Source organism: Lacerta agilis, chromosome 8 (genome assembly GCF_009819535.1).
Source record: "Lacerta agilis isolate rLacAgi1 chromosome 8, rLacAgi1.pri, whole genome shotgun sequence".
In the NCBI taxonomy this organism is placed as follows: domain Eukaryota; kingdom Metazoa; phylum Chordata; class Lepidosauria; order Squamata; family Lacertidae; genus Lacerta; species Lacerta agilis.
In genome coordinates this window covers 41,801,044-41,811,619 of record NC_046319.1, presented here as the reverse complement: position 1 = coordinate 41,811,619, position 10,576 = coordinate 41,801,044, and positions in this window count along the sequence as shown.

Sequence of the window (10,576 nt, the reverse complement as noted above, 5' to 3'; positions counted from 1 at the left end):
TCCCATCTGAAACTCCAGAGAGCTGGCTGTCATGTTCAGAGTTGTTGCAAGCAAAATCCTTGATTTGGGCCTTGTGTAGGGTAGAAAAGAATTTGCTATCCACCACGAAGAACAATCTTGAAATAGTTACAGGTGGGTAGCCGTGTTGGTCTGCCATAGTCGAAACAAAATAGAAAATTCTTTCCAGTAGCACCTTAGAGACCAACTGAGTTTGTTCTTGGTATGAGCTTTCGTGTGCATGCACACTTCTTCAGATACACTGAAACAGAAGTCACCAGATCCTTAAATATCGTGAGGGAGTGGGGAGGGGTATTACTCAGAAGGGTGGTAGGAATGGGTGATCAGCTGATAGGTGTGGAAAACCTGTTGACGACTCTTAACGGCTGCAATTAGTCTTGCAGGGAAAGGCAAGGGGTGAGATGGCTGAAGATAGCTATGTTATGTATAATGAGATAAGAATCCAATGTCTTTGTTCAGACCAGGTTTCTCCATGGTTTTAAGTCTGGTGATTAGTTGCAATTCAGCCACTTCTCTTTCCAGTCTATTTCTGAAATTTCTTTGTATTAAGACAGCTACTTTGAGATCTTTTATAGAATGTCCTGGGAGATTGAAGTGTTCTCCTACTGGTTTCTCTGTCTTGTGATTCCTGATATCAGATTTATAAATCTTGAAATAGTTACAAATAAACATTACAAAGATATAAAGTAACACATTGCTCTTAAACAAACCAGCTGTATGGTCCAGTCTTCTTTTTTGTCCTTAATGCAGTTCAGTAAATGTTTCTTTCTCTAGTATGCAAGTTTCTTGTTCATAATTACAGTGCTTAGCCACTACTACTGCTACTGCTACTGCTACTGCTGCTGGCTCCATCAATGGACAAAGAAGCTGAGCTCTCAGGTCTCACCTCCCTGCTAGGATTGCCAAATTTAAAAAAGTTAAAACCAGGACACCCCAAAGGTTGTTGAGCTTTCCTCACCATAAACTTCAGTGCATATAAACATTTACATTTTATGCATATTAAACATGTATCTTTAACATGCCAGTGAGGGGTCTGTCTCAGTACAAGGCAACTTCCCATGCTCCATATCAATAAACAAAATAATAGGTTTTTAAATAATAAAATAAGTAAAACTGATACGGTATTGTCAGGCTCTGGTGCTACACTCAGCTCTGTTGAATATCAACTCAAAGCAAAAAAAAGGATGAGAAAGAAAATAGGGTCGCACACCTTTTATTTATGGATGTCATCAAATTATTTTGCTGAATCTCCAGCTCAACCCAGCAGCCTTATAATGCTGAAAAAGAGAAAAGAAACAGCAAAGATATAAAAATGTTCAACTATCCACATAATGGCCTTGAAAAATGTTCAGCTCCAAACATAATTGAAAGTTAAAAGTGGGGTTCTTCAGCAAGCAACACCTGTAAACATTAATAGCTTGTTTGGAAATTCATGCACACAGATGTGGAAATCAGTTCTTTTATTAAAAAAAAAACCCTACTCAGATTTAAAATCCTCTTCCATCTCTTAAAGTCCTGAAAATCAGGCTTACAGCTAAGAATAAAACAATGGTACTTAATACCTAGGCAGTTCCAGCTCTGATTTACTCCATGGGTATAATTAAGAGACCTAATGCAGATTTACAATGTGTACCCAAACACTTGTAAGAAAGTTCAGAATTCAGCACATTGAATAGGCAAAGCTTCCCAAGCTGAAGAGGTAGACATATATATGCATTCTTCTAAAGTTGTATATCCAAACGCCATAACTACTTCAGGCTATCTGATCATCCAGTTGTAAAAGCAGTGGTCAAGGCTGGCCAACATGTCAGTCCCCTAAACCTCAGTAATGAATGCTTCCTGTTTGCTCCAGTAAATAAAACTGGAGAGCCCATACAGACTAGTCTAGATTAAATTAAATCATTTTTATCCTCTTTTTCTGCCTCAAGGACAAACAATGCTCTTTTGAATGTGGTGGGGTTTTTTTGGGGGGGGGTTATTGGGTTGTTGCTGCTTTTATTTTGATTATGTATTTTGTGGTTTCATATTTTGATTTTATTCTGTGAAACGTCCAGACACCTACGGGTATAGGGCAGTATATAAATTCAATAAATAAATAAATATAAATAAACAAATAAATTTAAAAATGAAAATGAAATAAAGCTATGAGGACATAAGTAAAACATAATCATGACAAAAGCAAAACTGAAATAACAGTTTCTTATAGCCTTGTGGCCTAAAGAAAACCCCACCCTTAGACCAAAGAATACAGAAACAAAATTGTTCTCTATACGTGTCTAAAAAGGGATGGTGGTCCAATAACTCTCCAAGGAGAGCGGATTCTAGAATTATGGTGCCACCAGCGAAAACGTCCCACCACAGGCACTCACACATTTGATCTCACATAAGAGCAGGACCACAAGCAATGCCTCAGATAGCTTAACTGGTGGGTGGGTAGGCTCAAAAGGAGACAGGAGATACCAGAGGTAACCTGGCCCCAAGCCATGTTCACACAAGAAGCTGCCTTATAATGAGTCAGACCATTGGTTCATCTAGCTCTGTGTTGTCTTCTCTAACTGGCAGGAGCTTTCCTGGACTTCAGACTTGAGATTTCTCCATCTCTCCATCGAGATGCCACAGATTGAACCTGGGACCTTCTGCGTGCAAAGAAGATGCTCTACCACTGAGCTATGGTATTTCCCCATGAAGAAGCATGGGTGGAAGCCCATTGCACAAATGGCACAGGAAGGAATAGAAGTCCTGGGCAGTTCTAGAGAAGAGCTAGAGAAGCTTTGAGCTAGGGTAAGGCAATGAATCCAGGCTGCCTGTCTGTCTGTCTTCCTTCCTTCCTTCCTTCCTGTACTGCAATGAACAAACTAATAGCAAAACCACCCCAAAGCTTGAATGGGCTCCATATTTGTTCCTTCTCCAAAGAGTTTAAAATGTAAGTCGGGGTAGCTGCTGGGATTCAACTGACCATTGGCCATACTGGCAGCGTTATAGGGGATGAAGTCCTACAGCATCCGGGGGGCATGGGTAGGCAACCCCTAATCTAAATTTAGACAGTGGGTGGTAGAGGAGAAAGACCAAGGAAGGATGGGAGAGAAGAGGGAATTGGTGGCTGCAAACAAATGCAGTTGCATGCATTTGGTTATGGATACAGATGAGGACTGTGGGGCTACATTAACTGAATATGAAATTCCATTGCTCCTACCAAAGACACCCTGTTAACAACATCGCCTGCAGTTGATGTACAGTAATGTAACACTGTGTCAGGTTCCCTGACACGTTTTAAATTAAAATGAAGCAGATAGTTGCTTTGCATAGCAAACCCGACTCTGTTAACAAGCCACATATTGCTCCTGAAACCCAATTGTGTGGGGTTTTTTTTTAAACAAAAAGCAGCCGTGACATTAATTCAGAGTGATTTGTAGGTACAGATGGGCACCTATGTAGATGCTAAGTGAGATAGACATTGACCTTCCAACATCTCCATCAGATGTAAGCTGCTAACAAACCCACATGGGGTTCAGACATCTTAGGACACACTGATACCGTATGCAGATGTGATACCGTATGCACAGATTGTGCCGTGCTCATTCCAATTCAAAACCCAAATTAATTATCACAAATAATACATAAACATACATACAAATTACAAATTGACTAGATTCTTCTCCCAGCTGACGGTGTTGAGTACTGGAAGTAGCCTTAATAGGTATCCTTCGCCCTGCACCCTGATCAGCCAAATGAGGCCCTCTCCACTAGGGATGGGGATGATTTCAAGTCAGTTTGTATTTAAAGATGATCCTACTTTAATGTGCCCTTTCTGAAGCAATATATGAACTGAAACACATTGAACTTTCAAAATTTGCACTTCTATGAATTTAGAAATGCAGTAATGTATTCAAAAAATGCATGTATTAGGCTGAAATGTGTATTAAAATACATGACAGTGAAAATAAACACAGTAAAATAAACACAGTAAAAAAGTATTCCAGTAGGGAAATGTGTATTGTAATGTTTTAATCATATGTGGTATAATATGCTTTTGAGACCTGTTTTTTGCTTGCTTGTTTTTTGCTATAACTTGTATCTGGCTCACCAATTAAATTTGATGACGATGATGATGACAATGACAATGACAATGATGGCTAGGGAAAATTGCTTCGCAAAAATGTGTACATTGGGAGAAATTTACACTGAATGCTGCTCCACTTTCATGAAGACATTTAAAAAAAAATCACAAATTGATGCATAATTGTGATGCATGAGAATCTAAGAAAAAACAAAATTGACAATAAGCGGAGAAATGAGAGAGGTTTATAAAATTGTGTCTATTTTAAAAAATAACAATAAAAGATTAATTATGAGAACTGCTGTTTTTCTCTCTCCCTTATTATTAAAACTTGGGAGTCATTCAGTGAAAATGCTTGGCGGTAGTTTCAGGATGGCTTCAGGAACGACATCTTCGCAAAACAGTTGTAGAAGCCACTTCAGTAAGATATGGTTAGTTAGATGGCTTTCAAATGAGGTTAGACAGATGAATGGGGGGGGGGGATCTATTGATGACTGCTAGTTGTGATAGCTATTTGTAACCCCCAGGTCCAGAGGCAGCATGCTAATGAATACTAGGGGTGTGCAAAAGTGTTGAACAAATTCTGAAACCAGAAATGAAGCAGAGCTTCTTTGGGCAACTTCAGAGTTTATTCAAGACAAAGGGAACTCAAAAGCAATATGAGGCACTGTTGTTGTTGTTGTTGTTGTTCAGTCGTTCAGTCGTGTCCGACTCTTCGTGACCCCATGGACCAGAGCACGCCAGGCACGCCTATCCTTCACTGCCTCTCGCAGTTTGGCCAAACTCATGTTAGTAGCTACAGAGATTCTAATATTTTTTTAAAAAAAAAAAAAAAGCTGCAGAGAGTGCGCCTGCAAAACCACAAAGCATTTCTTCCCAGGATTGCCATATAAGGAAAATGTACCAGTGGTGGAAAGCAGGAGGGAAAGATATTTTAGGGCTGACAGAAGGTTGATTTTTTACCAGAGCTCTCCAATCACAGGGCTTTGGGGAAGAAATGGGAAGAAATGGTAAAGTATCACTTTGTTCTTGTCTGTTTTGTGCTCTGCTAGTGGTGCTTGCTTGGGAAATGTTAGACAATCAAGTCTTTTGGCCTCTGTGCCCCATGCCCACACAAAATCAGAGCCACACTTGGTTTCTAGGATGTTTGGTGTTAACTGAGCACAACACAAGCTTGAAAGTGTTCCCCTGCCAATCATCAAGATCCCGCCCCATTATTCTGATGTTTTCCACCTCCTAAATGGCAAGACAGACCTATTTTCAAATCATGAAGATCTCAGCTCATACTTCAAACTGAATGAGTTTTGATGGTTCTAGGTTCATCCTGCTTCCTCTTGACCCATTTCCTCCCCATCCTTCAAATACCCCACTGTGCTTTGCAGATGCAGACTTCACAAATAGCTATGCATGAGTTATGACTAATTCACTACGCATAGTGTAGAAAATCTACCCTAGAGCTACAAAATAATAATAAAACCCATGTATAATTGAGAAAGGGCTTAATCACTGAGATGCAAGAATCCACACCATTTAGAAGCTATAAAATTGTTTGTTTGTTTGTAATTTGTGACATGGGGGAACAAAACAAAATCCCCAGTTGGGCAATACCTTTATCAGAAGCAACCAAAATGCTTCTGAATACCAGTTGCTGGAAACCAGAGGAGGGGAGTGCTGTTGCACTCAGGTCCTGCTTGTGGGCATCTGGCTGGTCACTGTAAGGACGGGACGATAGACTAGATGGGCCACTAACCTGAGTCAGCCGGCTCTTCATACCGGAAAGCCAGTGTGGTATAGTGGTTAAAGCATTGGACTAAGACCTAGGAGACAAGAGTGCTAGGCCCTGCACAGCCATGAAGCTCACTGGGGGACCATGGACCAGGCACTGTATCTCAGCCTAACCTACGTCAGAGGGTCAAATGGTTGACATACATCTGTCTTAGGAGATACTGGAAAAGTGCACCTTTGAGGGTGAAGTCAAACTGTTTGAGAATTACAGCACCTGCTGCGGCTGTAGAGGCCGATATGGGAGATACATGTTTTGTTGCAGAACAGAGTGGTATGTATTATGTAGTACTCCTTCATCAAAGGTTGGGGACCTTTTCCAACCTGAGGGCGACATTCAATTCTGGGCAATCTTCCTGAGGACCACATGCTAGTGGTGGATGGGGCCAGATGCAAAATTAGCGAGTAACAGATGTATTTTCCTACCTTTGTACACTAGGCTAATTTCTACACTCACATACCTCTCTATATCCTCCATCCGGACAAGCAAGAGGTATTACCGGAGTTCAAGGACACATTGTAGCCAGACAAAGCAAGGTAAGTGAAGGGTAGGACTTGGGAAAGGGTGTGTGGCCTCATGAGAGCTCCAAGGGTCAGACAGAGAGCTGGAGGGCCACAGTTGACCCCCCACCCCCAGGAATGAGGTTCTCATAAGGGCATACTGGCGAGTGCCTGTAAGATCTGACTGCTGGTGTTGTTGTCTTCCATATGTGGTTTGGGGGAGGCACTTCTCGTTTGTTGTTTGTTGTTTAGTCGTTTAGCCATGTCCGACTCTTTGTGACCCCATGGACCAGAGCACGCCAGGCACTTCTATCTTCCACTGCCTCCCGCAGTTTGGTCAGACTCATGCTGGTAGCTTCGAGAACACTGTCCAACCATCTTATCCTCTGTCATCCCCTTCTCCTTGTGCCCTCCATCTTTCCCAACATCAGGGTCTTTTCCAGGGAGTCTTCTCTTCTCATGAGGTGGCCAAAGTATTGGAGCCTTAGCTTCAGGATCTGCCCTTCCAGTGAGCACTCAGGGCTGATTTCCTTCAGAATAGATAGGTTTGATCTTCTTGCAGTCCATGGGACTCTCAAGAGTCTCCTCCAGCATCATAATTCAAAAGCATCAATTCTTCAGAGATCAGCCTTCTTTGTGGTCCAGCTCTCACTTCTGCTTTACCTCATGCAACAAAGTAACTTGAGCAAGACCTGCTGTTTTCCAATTGGTAACTATTCAACAGTAATTAGTCAGCAATGTTTCTGAGATGCCCACATGGCTCCAAAAACGGAGGAGGAGCAAAACAGGGGGAAAGAACACAGCCAAAGCCGTTTCTCATTTTTAATCTCTGCTAATAACAATAAAGCGGAACAACCCAGGGATGCTTTAAAGGATAATATTTGCTTTTCAATTACCATACTGACTGAAGCTGCAGAAGTCACTGCACAGCACTGGGTGCTCCCAATATTGTCTCTCCAAATACCCACTTGTCAAGGCAGTGGCCTCTTTCTGCATCGTGATGCTTGGAAAACAGAAACTGTAATTAAAACATTTATTAAGCCAAACAGATCCCTGCCTCCCCAGTGTAGGGCGAGGAGGAAAAGGTGCAGCCTTGCTTTAAGGAGCAGAAAAAGCCTCAGGCAGGAGGTTTTATGAGGGTGGGGTGTGTGCTTGGGCGACTGAAGAAATGAAGTATGCACGGCACAGTAACCTCACTCCCATGCTGGTGCCTCCCTCCGGCTTCATTTATTTTATAATGTACTAAGTGAAGCATTCGGTTTTTGTAGCATTTCTAATTTTCTGAACCCATTCTCAGGTTTTATCGAATCTTGAATGGTGTTTGAAGAGTCCTTAAGAATTCAAAATCATCCCTAGCGGAACAAACATCTAAGTTCAGCAATTATGCACTAAGATATTTCAGGTTATGATTATGCACAGTGCCTCTCTTGGTCCCATAGAAATAAACCTTTTATTGTTGTTTGTAATGTGCTCTTTTAGAATGAAGCTCAAAGAAACTCCACTTCTGCCTTCAGGCATAACTGCAGAGCTTTGAAAAGTTCCTCTAGTTCTTTCGGGAGAGGGAGAGGGATGGAGTTTATCAGTTTCATATATTTCTAGCTGACAATAAGGCCAAGGGTGGACTCACCAATTTCCCAACCCAAAGGATGGATTAATCCAGGGGTAGCAAATATTCTGATGGACAACAACACCCATGTTGGCTGGGGCTGATAAGAGCTGGAATCCAACAACATCTGAAGGGCAGCATTTTGGCTAGCTCTGGATTAATTCGTTCATTATAAAGGTTTTCTTCCTGACACTGTTGGAATTTCCTTTAATGAAGAACTTAAAAAGTTGTGCATTGGACTATTGATCTAGTGTTGTTGGTTTAGACTAAAGGAAGGTCCAGCATACTCCAACCACGACCAATCAGATGTTCTTTTGAAGTTCACAAAAATGGCATGATGGATATTCTCAAGGACTTAACAAGCCTTCTAGACACAAATTCATCTGATTACATTTTTGTTCTGGCAGGCTTTCAGCATGACTTCTGATTGGACATTACCAAAAGGAGAGGAAAGTTAACTCGTCATCTTCCAAGACACATTGGTTATTGCTGCATGGACCCACCAAACTCCAGTGCAAGACAGCTGTGCCAGCTGTAGTTCTTTTAAGCTTGCTGCTTATGTAGTCAGAATGTACCATTAGAACAAACATGGAATATAGAAGCCTCTTCCATGTTCATAACACCTGATAACTTGGATCCAATTTAAAAGCAACTTTAACAAGAGCTTGCTGAAATGCCATTGCATGTGCCTAGTATCTCAAGCACAGGAAGCATCAGACTATTTGTCCAATCAGCTCAGTGTCTGCACTGACTGGCAGAAGTTCATGAAGATTGTAGAGAAGAGTCTTTCCCAGATGAACCTAGAGATTCCAGGGATGAACCTTTGGCACACATATCATCCACAGCTCATTTGAAATGGGCCTCCATGCACTATAAGTGTTATGCATACTCTAAAGCAGGAGGGGCATTAGTCATATCAAGGGTACATTCCCATCTGGGCAACCCTCCAGGAGTCACATGCTAGAGTGAACAGAGGAATCAGTATAAAAGTTACCTTTGCACAATAGACTGATTTCTTCGCATGCTCTCACACACCTTTCTCTGTCCTCCATCCAGAAAAACAAGAGGCATTATTAGAGTTCAATGGCACATTCCAGCCAGGCAAAAACACTTAGAGTGTGAAGCAAGGTCTGTGAGGGTGTGTGGCCAGGGGAGATAGTCCCCAGGTCTTGGGATAGTTCCAAGGGCCAAACAGTGAGAACGAGAGGGCCTGACATTCTGAAACCCAACATAATCGGTTGCATTATACAGTACAAATGCTACAGTATCAGATAATCTCAATGTAGACATTTCTAAGTGTCTTTTGTAACAGAAGTTAGTGCTTTCTTGAGCCCAGATCAAGAAGAAAGTAAGAAATCTAAAGGTCATTAGTCCAGGACGTGCTAATCAGGCAGGGATTGCACTGAGATTCACAGAACTAAAATCCCTAAGGAAATTGTACCTGCAATTAGAAAACAGGTATATACCATCATTACAGCATCACTGTTCAAGTATCTTTCCTCTTTTCTCTACTACAACCAGTTCTTTCATTAGAAAAGGTACATTTTTGCTTCCTCTGGGAAATATTTTAAATTGTTACCTTTTGCTATCCCTGCTTTTAAAGGTTTCCGTATTTTAGCTTCAGCCTACACACCGGAGGGAGTGGTATATTTCTGCAAAACATACTTTGTTAGCGCTACTTTTAATAGTCGCCACTAATCATAAAATGCAAGTACTTGTAACTCTGGGACTGTAACAGTCACAATATTCTAAATATAAATGAAAATAGTGTCCTGCACATTGCTGAACTTATTGGCTTTTTACCCATGGGAGATGTTATGAATATTTATATATTTGATGTATAAGCTCATTATTAATGGTTTGATCTCTCTGAGGAGAGAGAGAGAGGATTTATTTCAACACAGAAAAGCTTGCAAATTTTGCTTCCTAACACTCAACCAATATGACTGCATTCAGTAAACTTGGACATGTTGTTGTGATGGCCTGGGACTCGGGCTCAGACTCAGAACCAGAGGAGTCTCAGTCTGCACCGGATCCTCTGCCCCAGACATTTTATGAACCAAGTCTGGGGCCTGATCCTGAAGAGCCTACTGGCTTGAGAGCAGTACATGTGAAAAGGATCTAGGAGTCTTGGTAGACCACAAACTTGACATGAGTCAACAGTGTGATGCAGCAGCTTTAAAAGCCAATGCAATTCTGGGATGCATCAATAGGAGTATAGCGTCTAGATCAAGGGAAGTAATAGTACCACTATATTCTGCTCTGGTCATACCTCACCTGGAATACTGTGTCCAGTTCTGGGCACCACAGTTCAAGAAGAATACTGACAAGCTGGAACATGTCCAGAAGAGGGCAACCAAAATGGTCAAAGGCCTGGAAACGATGCCTTATGAGGAACGGCTTATGGAGCTGGGTATGTTTAGCCTGGAGAAGAGAAGGTTAAGGGGTGATATGATAGCCATGTTCAAATATATAAAAGGATGTCATATAGAGGAGGGTGAAAGGTTGTTTTCTGCTGCTCCAGAGAAGCGGACACAGAGCAATGGATTCAAACTACAAGAAAGAAGATTCCACCTAAACATTAGGAAGAACTTCTTGACAGTGAGAGCTGT